This window comes from Balaenoptera physalus, assembly GCF_965194825.1.
Source record: "Balaenoptera physalus genome assembly, chromosome: 5".
Taxonomy (NCBI): Eukaryota; Metazoa; Chordata; class Mammalia; order Artiodactyla; family Balaenopteridae; genus Balaenoptera; species Balaenoptera physalus.
This window is the reverse complement of record NC_138884.1, coordinates 137,094,697-137,109,330: the sequence shown is the minus strand read 5'-3', so window position 1 is coordinate 137,109,330 and position 14,634 is coordinate 137,094,697. Positions and strand designations below refer to the sequence as shown.

Below are 14,634 nucleotides of genomic sequence, written 5' to 3'. Positions count from 1 at the left end.
TATCAGCTTAATAGCAGCCTGCCTATAGGTAAATCATGTAATATTGCCTATACCCTTGTACCTCCATGGAGAATAATGGCCCTTTTAAAGGCTGAGGATTTTTTCATTGGTTAAGAACCACTTCCCCCTTGACATTTGAGAACACTTTCTTTCTCAGGACTTGGTGGATAGGGCAAGCTCTAAACAAGCACTGAGTGATTTTTTTTTTCCCACTCCTTTTGTTCCCCTTAAAAACTTGCCTGTAATTGTGTCTGGTAGCTCTGTTCTTCCCCCTTAGTGATGAAATGAAAACTGATTCAGGCCTTACCATGTGGGGGACTTTTAGTCACAAAAAGCAACAGCCTTATAGTTATTTGCATTCTAAGCTTCCTCCTTCATGTAATTGGAAGAGATTTTGATTCAGTTCTTAACCTAGTTTTTACAGAGCCTCCACCAAATGCCTCAGACACAGACACACTTTATCACTCTTGGCTAAATAAATGAAATGGGCTTTCATCAGAAATGATCAGTCTTCCTCCCAGAGAGAGTTTCTATGATTCCAGCAGTTGATGGGGTTTTTTTCCTTCCCACCTAATGGATTTATTTCTCAATTGATTGTCCTTTCCACATCAAGTATAAGCTGCAGCTCTTTCCCACGTGGAGCTCACTCGGTGTTTTCATTTTCCAGGAGTGATTCACTCTCAGAAGGTGAAAGGTGGGGGGCTCTGAAATTACCTAAAATAACTGCAATGTACAAAGCAGCTGATCAAATTATTTTGAAGGGCTGATGAATGCTTTAAAAATCTCTACCCTGAATGTAATTACCAATGTAGGTGAATAAGATTTTTTCCTCTACTCTTCTTGGTTCTTTGGTTGGTCTAATAATCAAATTAACATAGGATGTATTAACAGGAGAAAAACAAATTTAATTACTTCTGTACAGGGGCCACATAAGAATATGAGATAAGTAGTTAGGCAATTGAGGCTTATATGCCATTCTGAGCTAAGGAGAAGTGGGTAGGGATCTGGCACTTCAAAGGGGAAAAAAACAATTCACTGGAAGATGGGAAGAGCAAATATTTGGTAACAAACGTTTGCACCCTGTGCCATGTAAAGACAATGAGACACAAGGGGGAACTGGATCTCCAGGCCCAGCCACGCTCTCCCCCAACTTACCACACTTAGCCCATATTCTTTGCAGTTATCTATGGTGATCTCTTCCTGGACCAGGCCCTCTACCTAAATTCTTTCAGGCAGTTAAGGGAAAGGTAGAAGCTTTTTTTAATCTGCTGGGTCTGCATTGCCTTCAGCTCAAAACAGTCCACATGACAAAGTGGCACATCTGGGAGAGACTTGTTCTGAACCCCTTCACCAATGTTTCTCAAAGTGCACTTTGGGGCCACCTGCATCCCAATCACCCACGTGCTTGTTAAACATGCAAAGTCCCAGGTCCCATCAAAGGACCAAACTTTTCATGGTAAGGGCCTGAAAATCTGTACTTTAAAAAAAAGTTTTAATCAGAAGTATAATATACATACAGAAGAGTACACACACCATAAATGGACACCTTGCTGAAGTTTCACAACTAAACTTGTCTGAAAGACCAGCACTCACATCAAGAACCAGAATATCACTGATATCCCAGAGGCTCACTTTTGCTCCCTTTCATTCACAACCTAGTTCCCCACCCCAGGGTTAACCATTATCTTAACTTCTAAGGCCATAGATTAGTTTCATCTGAGGTCTTGATTTTCTTTTTTTTGAAGTCTATAAATGGAATCATACAGTATGCATTCGTTTTTTTTTAAATTTTATTTATTTATTTATTTATTTATGGCTGTGTTGGGTCTTCGTTTCTGTGCGAGGGCTTTTTCTAGTTGCGGCAAGCTGGGGCCACTCTTCATCGCGGTGCGCAGGTCTCTCACTATCGCGGCCTCTCTTGTTGCAGAGCACAGGCTCCAGACGCGCAGGCTCAGTAATTGTGGCTCACGGGCCCAGTTGCTCCGCGGCATGTGGGATCCTCCCAGACCAGGGCTCGAACCCGTGTCCCCTGCATTGGCAGGCAGATTCTCAACCACTGCGCCACCAGGGAAGCCCATACAGTATGCATTCCTTTGTCTGGCTTCTTTTATCGATTATATTTGTGAGATTCATCCATATTGTTGCATGTTGTTGTAGTTTGTTCATTCTCTTTGGTTGAATGGTATTCCACTGTGTGATTATACCAAAATTTACTTGTACATTCAATTTAAATTTAAATGATAATGAAATACTGCTATATAACCACCAGAATGGCTAAAATTAAAACAGAATATAATAAGTGTTGGTGAGGATGTGGAACAACAGAAACTCTTACATACTGAGCGAGGGACTATAAATTGGTACAACCACTTTGGAACACTTTTTGGCAGTATTCTACTAACACTGAATATGTGGCTAATTGATGATGCAGAAATTCCACTCCTAGCTATATGCCCCACAGAAATACATACATATGTTCACCACAATGACACAACCTAAAATGGTCACAGCTGTTCATAATAGTCAAAAACGTGATACTACCTAAGTCATCAGCAATTGAGCCAAATCTGCATTTTTAACAAGTACACCAGCTGATTCTTATGCACACAAAACTTTGAGAATCTTTGCATTCAATATTCTGAAGATTTACATTGAGACTAAGCCTGGGAATTTCAGCAACTATCAAACTCCATTAGGTCAATGTGTTTGAATTTGTCAAAGAAAAAAGATATTTTCTCATCACTAAACTTACAAAAGGACTTCAAGTAGGAGTTTATACTTAAGCACCATATACATTTCCCCATTACTTTGAAAGCAGAGTGCTAGAGAAAATTGTTTCACAAAATGTGTTAAAATTTTAATTGTGTTCTCACAGCCATGGACTTAGGGCAGCTGCTGCTATTCCTCAATCACACTATCACTGTTGTGAATGAATATTTCACATACTGCTATTTTCCCATGAAGTTCCTCTGATTAAATAAAAACTTGGATTTATAAGCTCAAGAAATAACTGGGAAAAAACTCAGCTCTTAGAAATTTTGACAAGAAGCAATTGAGCAGACCCCTACTCTGAAGTCAAGTGTGAGAGTTTATTGTATGTTGGTGGCAGCTGACAGATTTTGAATAATCACCTGCAAAAAGGACTACCCTTAAGATGAGTGGCCTTAAATAACACACAGATAACTCGATTATCACTCCTAAGGAGGTGGAAAAACACCCATAAGCAAACCACCTTAAAGATGAACAAAGAGGGACTTCCCTGGTGGCGCAGTGGTTTAAGAATCCACCTGCCAATGCAAGGATATGGGTTCGATGCCTGGTCTGGGAAGATCCCACATGCCGCAGAGCAACTAAGCCTGTGCGCCACAACTACTGAGCCTGCACTCTAGAGCCTAAGAGCCACAACTACTGAAGCCTGCGCGCCTAGAGCCCGTGCTCAGCAACAAGAGAAGCCACTGCAATGAGAAGCCCGTGCACTGCGATGAAGAGTAGCCCCCGCTCGCTGCAACTAGAGAAAGCCCGCGGGCAGCAACAAAGACCCAACCCAGACAAGAATAAATAAATTTATATATTAAAAAAAAGATGAACAAAGAAACAGCCATTCTTATGCCTCAGGATTTCCACAGACTAAAAACGATCCAAACAAACCCCAAATGCAAACTATTTGGAATCAAAATATTTAGAACTGAAAAAGACCTTAAAGAACATCTACAAAGACGAAAGGAGACTCTTACGTGGATATAATGAAATAAGCAAAATTATACATGGCTATGATTTTAAAATAATGCCCTGTAGCCAGATTCTTAGGCACTCAATAAACTGACTTTAGACTCTATGTGAGACATCTCAGCAGTTACTTAAAAAGCACAACAAACTTAAGGAAAATTTAGCATCTCCAGCTGTAAGCCATGAACCTGTCCTTCTTCTAAAACTAGTATTATCGCATATATTGCTCTTTTTGTTGTATTTATAATGGACTATTCAGAGGTAACCTACCAAATTACAAGGTGAAAGCTTACTTGCAGGCACCAATATCTCATACCTAAGGTTCAGAAGGGCACAATGGTATTAATACTTAGGACAACGCTACACTTAAGGGGACATGTGTGTCAGCCTTAGCAGGTAAAATGAAAGAGTGTTGTCCCTGGGCCTTGGGAAACAAATGCCTTCTATGCGCAAGTGACTGTGATATAACAAATATGGAGGAAGAACTCTGTCGCAGCAGGAAGTTCAATGGCTGAGGAGAGAGGGAAAAAAATCACCCCACCTTTCATCATTAATCTGCTCAGTCTCAAGAGAGATGGCAAATACTTAGAATATCAAGAGGCTTGGTCACTTACAAAAAGCAGCCCATCTGGGAATACACATCTAATCCGCCCTAAATTCCAGAACATCACTTCACTTGGTCCTTAAGATCAAGTTTAACTTGCCAGGCAGTGAAGTTACAAGGAGAGGGAGGGAGGGAGGTGGAGGAGGTGATAATAGTTGGTCTGTGCACAAGAAAAGGGAGTGCTGGCAAGTCTAGGCTTTGGAATGTCCTGTCTTTGTGACCTCTGAGGACTCCACCACCCTGTCATTCATGCTCCCTAGAATGGTAGCCTCAGAGGGTATTGTCAAGTGAAGGACTCTCTTTGTGTTGGTAGTTTTTCGTAAAGAAAAGAGCTTGACTCTTTAGGACAATGAAATGATTCTAAATATGGTGATTTTTTTTTTTTTTAAAGTTAGATGCTAGCCTGGTATTTAGCAGTTCTTTTAGACAAAAGCTTTATCCTCATAATTTAGTTTACTTGGACTGCACAGGCGTTTTCTAATCAAAAATGGTCTCTAACAGTGTTACTAGTGAACTCCCTGTAATTTCAGGTCTAATATACAGCTTTGTCCACAGACAGCAAAGACAAACCAAGGACAACTTTGGCCCGCTGAGGCCCTCCTCCTCCATGTGGGAAATAGTTGCTGGCACACTTGGGTTGTCTGTGCTCCTGAGCTCTAATTAAGTTCACCTAGACTTCTTAAACAGGGCTGCTGCAGCTGCCAGCAGGGTGAGGCCATGCGTCTGTGCCAAGCAGACCTGTTGTTCTGCTGCTTGTACCCCATTCTTAAGGCTATCCTGGTACTACCCTGGCCCAGGCTCTATCTCACCTTCTCCTTTATGGGTCAACCAAGCAATCCCCGTTGGGAATCCCTTACATTTCTGACAAATAGGGGAAACTTGTGCAATGACTGGATAATACCCATTGAGGCTACCCTGGTACAGACCTGATTCCCTCATATTTGTGTCATATAGGGGAGTGGACAAAGGTATACATGGGCCAGACACATAGGACATAAGCTCCATGATAGCAGGTGTTCGTGTGTGCTTTATTCAGGTCTACCTCCCCAGGGCCTAGAAGAGTGCCCAGCATATAAATAGGAGCTAGATAAATGTTTGGTGGTTGTAATGCTGACGAAGAGAAGATGAGAGCATGAGTTAGAAGGAACCAGGACCCAGCAACGTGGACCTGGTTCTTTTTTTAAATTTATTTTATTTTTAAATTTATTTTATTTATTTGGTTGCGCCAGGCCTTAGTTGCAACAGGCGGGCTCTTAGTTGTGGAATGTGTGCTCCTTAGTTGCAGCAGGCAGGCTCCTTAGTTGCGACTCACTGGCTCCTTAGTTGAGGCATGTGAACTCTTAGTTGCAGCACGCATGTGGGATCTAGTTCCCCAAGCAGGGATCGAACCCAGGCCCCCTGTACTGGGAGCGTGGAGTCTTAACCACTGCGCCACCAGGAAAGTCCCAGTGGACCTGGTACTTAAGAGCTAAAAATAAGAGAAAGGCATCTGCACCTGGTAGAACTCAACACCCATTGCAGACTTTAAAAAAACTAGATCATGGGTTTCCCTGGTGGCGCAGTGGTTGAGAATCTGCCTGCCAATGCAGGGGACATGGGTTCGAGCCCTGGTCTGGGAAGATCCCACATGCCGCGGAGCAACTGGGCCCGTGAGCCACAATTACTGAGCCTGCACGTCTGGAGCCTGTGCTCCGCAACAAGAGAGGCCGCGATAGTGAGAGGCCCGCGCACCGCGATGAAGAGTGGCCCCCGCTTGCCACAGCTAGAGAAAGCCCTCGCACAGAAACGAAGACCCAACACAGCCATAAATTAATTAATTAATTAATTAAAAAAAAAAAAAAAAGAAAGAACTGGCAGTGGAAAAAAAAAAAACCTAGATCATCAAGATAAATCCTCCGTCATTAGTGTTTTATTCATTAATTTGGCAAATGTTTATTGCGTACCCACATTGTACTAAGCACCGTCTAGGTGTCAGGCATACCAAAATGAAAAGACGAAATCCATGTTCTCATGAAGTTTACATTCTATTAGGGAAGACAGACAATAAACACACAGGTATTTTGGAGAGTTTTAAGAGCTAAGAAGAAAATAAAATAATCATTAAAACAGGACAAAGTGACGGGGGAAGAGCAGTGCTATTGCTTCTGCTAGGATAGTCCAAGAAGGTCTCTCTGAGGACCACATATTTGATCTGAGACCTGAATGTTGAGAAGAAAGCAGCCAGGGGAACCTCTGGGAGAAGAACATTCCAGCCGGGAAGAGCAAAGGCCCATAGACATGGGTGCCTTGGGAATGTTGAGGGACAGAATGTGTAGATAGAGACAGAGGCTGAGAGGGAGAATGGGTAGAGGAAGGTTGAGGGGTGGGTCCTTGTAACCCTTGGTGAGGAGCTTACATTCTATTTCAAAGTGAAAAGAAACCATAAAATAAAATTCAGTGTGAGAGTAGATTGATCTTTACCCATTAAGAAGACCTCTCCAGCTGCTGTTTAAAAAATGGCTATGGGGAGGAAGCAGAGAGACCAGTTAGGAGGCGAGTGGCTGCTAGTTGCAGTTGCTTGGTTGGGCTGTAGCAGTGGAGGTGTTGAGAAGTGGTCAGCTTTGGATACTGCGTGCAGCTGCAGGACCTGATGATGGATGACAGGTGAGGTATGAAATCAAGTGACGGATGGGTGTCTCCTAGCATTTTGGCTAAGCAATTGAGTAGATAGTGGTACTACTTACTGACATGGGGAGGTTGAGAGACGAGCAACCGAATGGGGTGGATGTGGAATCAAGAGTATCTTTTAGCCATGTTGCATTTGAAGTTGACTGTTAGACATCCAAGGGTCTCATGATGTTAAGCAATAGTTGGATATACAGATCTAAAGGTATGAGCAAAAATAGGGCTAGAGGTAGTGACTCAGGGGTCATCAGCACATTCATGGTGCGTAAAGTTCTGGGCCTGGATGAGACCACCTCGGCAGAGCAGCCTCCCGTCAGTAGCATCTTCTGCAGAGATAACTAGCTCTGGGAGAGCGCCCCAGCATCCTGCTAGCTCATAGCAAGATTTATTTCAGACCCATGTGTGTTGCCTTTGTTAATGTAATGTGAAAAAATGAGGGGAAATTATAGGGACAAAATGTCTGATCAACATGAAACTGCAAGGATGATGAAAGTTCCTTTTAAACAAGATAATCAAGAGGGAAAAGCAGCAAAATGTAAAAGCAAAACACAAATAATCATTCTTCTCTAACTTGGTTTCAAGCCTGTTTTCCTGGCAATGCCATGTGAAAGAGTGGGGGTGGAGGTAGGAAAGAGCCTCCAAACATTCCTTTTTAATGACATCATTGATTCTAACCAAAGAATCAAGGGCTCTGGGACAGCAGGACTTAGGAGATAAGGAAAAGGGCAAACCATTAACATTTAGGTAACATAAATACAGAACCTTTTTGGTTTTTACACTTTTAAAATATTTCATTCTGAAACCTAGGATGCTTCATTCCAAATATATTTGACTTTCATTTTAAATTGTAAGGTCTCATATTTACTGCAATAAGCTTCAAAGGTACATCTGTAATTACAAGAAGAAAACTAAAGCTTAAAGTTCTTTGACAAATAGACCTAGTTTTCTATTTTGCTACTGGGAACCTAGGCAGACTACACATTGTATTTTATAACCAAATCCCCCAGAGTCCTTACATAAAACCTAAGCCATATACACATCTCTACTATGAAACAGTGGAATCTTGGGGTGCAGCCAACCTTCACAAAACAAGTCAAGGAATTTCCCATGATGCCAAGGACACTAGTCAGAGTTTGTAGTATATGGGGCACCACTTTCCCCTTTTACCCAGTTCAAATATTTTTTAAGAAAGGAAGGAAGAAAAGAAGGAAGGAGGGAAGGAAGGAAGGAAGGAAGGAAGGAAGGAATCTCTGATAGATAGATAGTTCTTTCATGCTTCTACACCTTTGTACACATTCTACCCTCTCTTATCACACTTATTTGTTTTGCATGCCTATGTCTCCCATTCATATCTTTCACATTCATATCCTGGTCTTTCATCACACCTAAAGGAAGAGGTCACAAGTAGAATATTTTTAAAATTCCTCCCAGTTTAGGTCCTTTGGTCGGCTGACTGTATTCATGGCCCCAGTTCCTCACTTGTGCCATGTATGTGGCAGTGCCCTCATGCACTGGGTTGAGTATTCTGCCCCACCCCTGACTCTGGGTTCAGAGAGGGGACTTGCTTCGGCCAAAGGGCTGTTAGCAAACAATTCAAGCAGAGGCTGTAAAAGTGCTTGCACATTTCCACTTGTACTCATGTGCCTCTACCATTTCTGTGAGAACATGTTCAGGCGAACCTGCTGGCTAGCTATGTAGCACAGCGGTCCCCAACCTTTGTTGCACCAGGGACCGGTTTCATGGAAGACAATTTTTCCATGGACGAGGAAGGGGGCGCAGATGGGATGGTTCAGGTGGCAATGCGAGGGATGGGGGACGATGGGGAGCGGCAGATGAAGCTTCACTTGCTCGCTCACCTGACGCTCACCTCCTGCTGTGCGGCCCGGTTCCTAACACACAGGGGAATTGGGGACTCCTGATGTAGCAGAACCAAGTTGCCATAGTTGCCACACAGCCAAGGCTATCCTAGAGCAGCTCACCAATCCTCAGACAAGTAAATGAACCCAACGTACATCAGCAGAGCTGCCAAGCCAACTCACAGCTGATTATAGATTCATAAACAAGCACAGCCCAGAGAAACCAAGCCCAATGCAGAGCAGAGTCATGAGCTAAATCAGGGGTCAGCCTACTATGGCCCATGGGCCAAATCTGGCCCACCACCTGTTTTTACATAGCCCATGGAGAAAAGTAATCACAGGCCATTCAATTTCACGGTTGAAAAAAATAAAAATAACATTTCATAACACATGAAATAATATTTTATAACAAAAATTATAGGAAATTCAAATTTCAGTTCCATTAAAGTTTTATTGGAACATAGACACATTCATTTGTTTATATATTGTCTATGGCTGCCTTTGCACTACAAAGGCAGAGCTGAGTGTTTGTGACATGGCCTGAGAAGCCTAAAATATTTACTTTCTGGCCCCTTAAGGAAAAAGATTGCTACCCCCTGAACTAAGTGAATGTTTATTGCTATATGCCCCTGGGGCTCAACGGTATTTTGTTACAATGCATCACTGAAGCAAAAGTTCACTGACACAACTTCTCAGCTGAAAGCTAATTCCTTTCTCTACTCCCCCATTAGAGAGTGCTGGTGAAGCAGCAGGGGCTCAGGGTCAGAACAAAACCAGCCCCTCCTCACCACCACAGGGCTGAACTTCACCACCAAGGCTCCAAGGATGAATGCCAGTACATCAAAGAATGTCACCTTCTTCAGTGGTTCCCAGTCCAGGGAACAGATCACATCGACCTCTCTGCCACAGTGAGTGACAAGTGAGGATCCAAAAGGCCCCTTATCCTGATGACAGAGCCACAAAACCTATGAGCCAGGGATTCCATACATTGCCAGCTGTATACCCAGAGATCAACTTGCATAGGAGCAGAGGTAGGGAGAAGAAATATGGAAGAGGAAATGAAACTGAGTGTTTACCTAGATCATTATATTGGACTAAGCTTACCAAATTGGACTAAAATTTAATTCCCACCTTGGAACCCAGTGATGGAAACTTGGAGGAACATTATTTCAGTTAATAAAGAAAAATTAACAAGTTACATGTTCTTTTACTCTTTCAATATAATATGAGCTAATTTTACAAACCTGATAGGAATTTTTGTGGAATAAATAAATAGATTAATGAACAAATGAATGGTAAACTTCCCACCATACTGCTGTGTACTCTTACCAACACCTCCTGGCATTTCTATCCAGTCAAGTTATTAGTCCGGAAATAACCCATTCTTCCTCTTGAACTGTCTTCCAACTTCCAGAAGCAAGCAGTAACTTTTAGGTCCAGGACCCCTCATTCAGAAATGCCTAAACACCCTCCCTCTGATCCTTTGGTTCAGGAATCTAAATAGGTGGTCTCAAAGACTTCGATAAATTTACATGAAACAGGCATCTTCTGGGTTAGAGGAACTTGGATCTTTCAGTAGACTTTGGCCTTAAACCTGTACTGAATATCTTCTGAGATTGTAACGAGGCAATGTTTTCCCCAAGAGGAGAAAAAGTCAGATTCCCACATCTGGAGTTTGACCTTTGTGCATGTTGTCATTTCACCCACCATAGGAAACCTTTCTGGGATGGGCTGAAATGTGTAACTTCTCAACAGTGAGGCTGGTAGCAATCCCACCCAGCTGTGTGGAACGGGAAGTGACAGGGTAATTAATATTCTGTTACAATTTCAGGGGGCTACACTAAAGCTGGCCAGATTTCAGGGCTGACTCATCATGTTAAAACCAAACATGGTATTATCTGTCCACTCTGCTGACTCACTTGTCATCCCTAAGAAATATGTACCAGGCAGAGCTGCAAGGTCTTGGATCTGCCTTTCTAGGGTGTTACCCTCCAGCACCAGCCATGCCAGTTCACTCTGTGAAGAAGCTTCTATAATAAGCCACGGATGGTTTTCAAATGTGTGAGGGACTGTTTTGTGAAGGGAGACGACCAGCCTCTTTCCTGCATTGCTTTATATGAAAAAACCCAGCATGGATAGCCAACACAACTGACATTTGAGAAGAACCATAGCATTTCCAAGCTGGAAGGGAGGCTTAGAGATCAAGCTAAAAGTACTTTCCTAAGAGGGTGGGAGGATATAGAGCATAGTGGATAAGAGCTTTGAGTCAGGCATCCTGAATTCATGTCCCATCTCTGCCACTCATAGTGGAATTATAAGTAGGAGGATAATGTAGCTATTAAGTAACTTTAAGCAAATTGCTCAGACTCCCTGAGCTTCAATTTCCTTATCTGTAAAATGAGGAATAATTACAGTACCCATCTCATTGGGCTATTGTGAGGATTAAAGGGGATAAAGTATAAAAAGAGTACAGTGCTTTGCACAAAGTGCTCAAATAGCAGCTATTATTAAGGCTGATGGGGCAATCCATGGAAACCTCTTTCCTGGAAACAGGATAGATCCCCATGTGTTTGGTATTAGATGGGTAAAGGGTAGAAGAATATCATTGCAAGCTGGGTATTGATGGGGGTGGGGCAGGCAAAAGAGGAAAAGTTGCCCAGAGAAAGGATGGGTCCTCAGTGTCTTCAGGGGCTGTGCCTTGGGACCTCAAGTAGGGAAGGACCCATCTTTCGGTCTCAGTTTTAGGTCTGCTGAAGATAGTCATTCATTTTCAAAAAAAGACCTCTCCAATTATAAGTCTTTGAAGGCTCTGCTCAGTTTTCCCTTTAAGGGCCTTAAATGCACACACAAGCCAGCACAGACCAGTTTAAAAAAAAAAAAAAAAAAAAGCCTGGCCAGTAATGGCACACAGAAACTGATACTTACATGATACTGTTAAGTGCCCTCTTTTTAAACCACTAATTCTTATTCCACAAAAAGTGGTCTTTATGGCAAAGTCCTTAAGAGATCCAACAGCTTGTATAACCAGCACACCTCACGGTTGGTTAGCAGCTTCAGGACTTGGATTCCCAGCGATAAACAAAAGAATTCCAAAGGCCACAATCCATAAACTCTCCATAGAAACATATGGAACTACTTAAGTCGGTTGGCTCAGAGCTGTTGTTTTGAAAACAAGTATCCTCAGCCAGAATCTCCACTGAGTGCTATTTATTGAATGGTTAGAAGGGCAAGACCCCATGGGTCCTGTAGGGCAGCTCTTCAGCAGTCTCAAACATTCTGCAGATATCTCTCTGAGCCTCCTGATACCCAGGAAAGGATATAGGAAGTCTGTACATTTGTACCCATTCCACCAAAGGCATTGAGGACACTCATTGAGGAGTGTGCACTCCTCAAATATCCTTCTACAAATCTCTGATCGCAAGATCGTATGCCTCCAACTCTCTCCTTTCTTACTCTCATTTCTTTTTTGATTATCACCCCACCATCAAGATTCAACTCTCCACTCTGTCCTTTGTACCTTGACAATAGTCCATGAAAGCATATAATAACTGATTCCAAGCCCGTCTCCTACTACTGAACTGTAAGTTCCCTGAGAGTAGCAACTTTTATCTGCTTCTCTTCCATATCTCCAGGATTTGACTTAGTAGGTGCTTCACAATTCTTTTCTTGTTGTATTAATAAAATCTAATTAATTAAGATTATAAATTACTGAATAAATAATTAGGTCCTGACTATCCTGAACTTTTCAGTCAGTGGTAGAGCCAATGACTAGAACTCAAAATTCTGATACTCACTATTACGAGTTACTTCACAAGGACTTACTTAGTAAACCCATCATGTAATTGCTCACGCTCTCTGATAGAAATTATGTGGCCACTAAGATGCAGATGTAGGATAGCTTTGGGATCTATTGGTCATCATACCTCAAAACATGGACATAGCCAACTTTTCTGGCTTGTGCTCTGTGAGTAATTTGTCCTGGTCCCCGATCAACAGATTGTCATTCTCTTTTTAAAACAAATAATAGGAATTTTTTTTTCCTCATTATTAAAGTATTACTCAAGACTTTCTGTTCTAGCAAAATGCAGACTAAGATAAATCTCACTATAAAAACCTAGAAATGCTGGATAAAATATGTTTTAAATGTTTTAAATTCATAGCCAAGCTCTCAAGAAAGAAAGAGAAATCCTCAGGCACCAGAAACAGAGAGGTAATTGAAAACAGAACAAAGTTTCAAAGTGTCTGCTCATGATATAGCTGCATTATAGTGATGGAGAGTTTATTATTGATCTATTCACCTAAGTGCTTGGAATTTCATGCTCATGTGGGGACATAAGGTGGGCATTGGCCCATATGTACAGAGATGGAACTGAGGACACTGCATAAAAGTTACAACCCTTAAAGGACTGCACCCTATGTGAAGGGGCTAAGTAAAAATCCATCCATTAGTGTAGGCAGATATCAAGGAAATTAAGAATGTAAATGGATGGGTTACAGAGCAATTCGATACAGCAAGAAAAGTCATAAACTGGAAAACAGATTTGAGGAAATTATCCAGAAGTCACAAGCACATAAAAGTCTGGAAAATATGAAAGATTAAGAGACATGGAAGATGGAATGAGGAAGTATAACATATATTTAATTCCAAAAGTGGAAAATAGAGAAAATAGGACACTTTAAAAATTTTTTTAAGATAATGGCTGAATTTTTACATAAATGACTAAAAGACTTGAATCCTGAAGTTCAATAATAATAAAAAGTTCTGAAAAGAATAAATTAAACTAAACCCAGAGCTTGTCATAACATAATAAAACTTTAGCAATTCAAAGACAAAGAAGAGATCTCAAAGTGCCATGCAAAAATAATCATGAACGTAGAATTCAATGCCCAGCTAAACTCTCATTAAAAAGTGAAGGTAAAATAAACATATATTTTTTGGGGGCTTCCCTGGTGGCACAGTGGTTGAGAATCCTCCAGCCAATGCAGGGGACATGGGTTCGAGCCCTGGTCCGGGAAGATCCCACATACCGCAGAGCAACTAAGCCCGTGCACCGCAACTACTGAGCCTGTGCTCTAGAGCCTAAGAGCCACAACTACTGAAGCCACACGACTAGAGCCCATGCTCCGCAGCAAAGAGAAGCCACTGCAATGAGAAGCCCAAGCACTGCGACAAAGAGTGGCCCCCGCTCAACACAACTAAAAAAAAAAGAAAGCCCGCACACAGCAACAAAGACCGAATGCAGCCAAAAAAAAAAAAAAAGAAATTAAAAAAAAAAAGTGATGAGATACCTCAGTTTGGTCAGGGGTGTCCTCATTTAAAAATAATAATAAATAAATAAATAAATAAATAAATAAATATATATATATATATATATATATATATATATATATATATATATATATATTTTTTTTTTTTTTTTAAAGACCAAGAAAGTTTACTGCTCACAGATGATGAAATTAGCACCTCCATAACTGACCAAGCTTTATGCTATGATTTCTAAAAGTTAAAAATTGAACTGAAAAAAATATTCTAATGTTCTACTCCTTGAACAACAATCATGACCCCTTTATAGACCTTCAATGCTATATTCCTCTATTTTTTCAGAACAAAGAACCCCCTTCTTTTAAAAGGCATATTTGAATCTCTTTATGTATATATATTTGAAATCTTTCAGCCTTCTTGTTTTGAAAATGTATAGTTGATTCTCTTTTGAAATTTGTTTATTTGTGAGTACTAGCCCTCCCTTCCTTGTGGATCCTAAAGTAATTCTTGGAAGGGGTACA

General features: G+C 41.4%; 1 long non-coding RNA gene across 1 annotated transcript; it reads right to left on the bottom strand.

Annotated features, from left to right (window-relative positions):
• Positions 1 to 1,776: 1,776 nt before the first annotated feature.
• LOC309661016 lies at positions 1,777 to 14,260 on the bottom strand. Its single transcript, XR_014263794.1, has 2 exons — positions 6,204 to 14,260; positions 1,777 to 5,863 (listed from the first exon to the last, which is right to left on the bottom strand). It is a non-coding gene; the product is annotated as an uncharacterized lncRNA (long non-coding RNA).
• Between the last annotated feature and the right edge of the window lie 374 nt (positions 14,261 to 14,634).